A 1,710-nucleotide genomic window follows, 5' to 3' on the forward strand; every position below is an offset into this window, starting at 1 on the left:
TGGTGACTGGTGTGGACTAACAATCAGAAGCCCATCACTCTTTTGGCCTCTATGAGTCAAAAATAGACTCCATGGCACACAACAAGCAAGGACAACATGCTCTTATGCAAAGGGCTTCTACTGCTATACCCAAACCCTCCCCTGTCCTGATTATCTACTTTTTACTATTCATCACCCACATTTTGGATTGCTCAGTAAACCATCCTTGTTAAACAAATGTGGCACATTATACTTGCAGTTCCTAATTTCACATGCATCTATTTTACTATATTTTATCCAAAAAATATTATGCTGAAATAACTATGTTCTGATTTCAGTTATCATTTTGTTCAAACTTTTCCTATTTCTCATACCTCATAATTCATAAATATCATTATTTTTAGACTGTTCACTTTTATAATAAAAAGAAAAACTTAAAAAGGACAAGAATTTATAGTCCATTTAGTAAAATATCCTTCTCACAGCATGTGTGCTCCTAATTTAATAAATGGAACTCAAGGGCAAAATCCTGCTTAAAAAACAAAGTTTGCTTACATCAATAACTCCCATTTCTATAATAAATTAGACAGTACAGCAAATTTACTCAGTTTTGTTTTTTTTTTTCACTTTTTTTCCCCTTCCCTATACATAAAAAAAATATACATAAGGTCCCCCATAAGTCTTAATCAACTCTGTGACAATGGGTTTGGTGTCATGGATGGTTTACTTTGTTTTCTCATATTCTTACTTGGAACCTCTATACATGCAGACACAACTTACAGGAGATTTGTTATGTTAGAGTTAATTTATTTTCTCTTCCGTTTCTTCAGCACTGTTTCTCTTACTTCTTTGTTAAGGAGGGTATAGATGAAGGGATTTAGAACTGGAGTGACCACAGTGTTCAGGATGTGGACAGCCTTGGACAGATCTAAAGTGTCCTTGATTGAGGTTCGGACATGAAGGAAGATGGTGGACCCATACCAGATGAGCACCATGGTTAGGTGAGAAGAGCATGTGGAGAAGGCTTTGCTCTGGCCAGTGGCCGAGGGTATCCTGAGGATGGTGCTAATGATGAAGATGTAGGAGACGAGGGTGATGAGGCAGGAACTTAGAATGACCAGAAAAGCGATCACAAAGGCCACAACCTCCACTGCCTGTGTGCTGGTACAGGCCACGGCAATCCAGGGGCAATGTCACAGAAAAAGTGATTGATGGCATGTGGGCCACAGAAAGAGAGGCCACTGATGAGAGCTGTGGGCACTGCAATGGCCAGGAATCCACAGACCCATGAGCCCAGGGCCAGCTGTGCTGAAAGCAGGCTGCTCATGATGGCACCATAATGTAGGGAATAGCAGATGGCAAGATAATGGTCCTAAGCCATGACTGCCAGGAGGAAGTATTCTGTGCAGCCCAACGAGAAAACAAGGCACATCTGCAAAAGGCAGCCAGTGAATTATATGGTCTGGCTTTTGCCCAGGAGGATGGCCAGGGCCTTGGGGACTGCAGCCGTGGTATACCAAATCTCCAGGAAAGAGAGTTTACTCAGAAAGAAGTACATGGGGGTGTGGAGCTGGTGTGATGTACTCACCAAAATCAAGACAGCAACGTTACCACCAACTGTGAGGATGTACATCACCAGAAAAAGCATGAAGAGAGAGATCTGAAGGGCCTGGGATCCTGGAAAGCCCAAAGGAGAAATTCCTGAGAGACAGTTCCATCGTCTGTGCCCAT

General features: G+C 42.1%; 1 pseudogene; it reads right to left on the reverse strand.

The window, feature by feature from the left end:
- Positions 1-785: 785 nt before the first annotated feature.
- On the reverse strand, positions 786-1,710 carry LOC100653588 (olfactory receptor 6F1-like; annotated as a pseudogene).

This window comes from Loxodonta africana, chromosome 13 (assembly GCF_030014295.1).
Source record: "Loxodonta africana isolate mLoxAfr1 chromosome 13, mLoxAfr1.hap2, whole genome shotgun sequence".
In the NCBI taxonomy this organism is placed as follows: domain Eukaryota; kingdom Metazoa; phylum Chordata; class Mammalia; order Proboscidea; family Elephantidae; genus Loxodonta; species Loxodonta africana.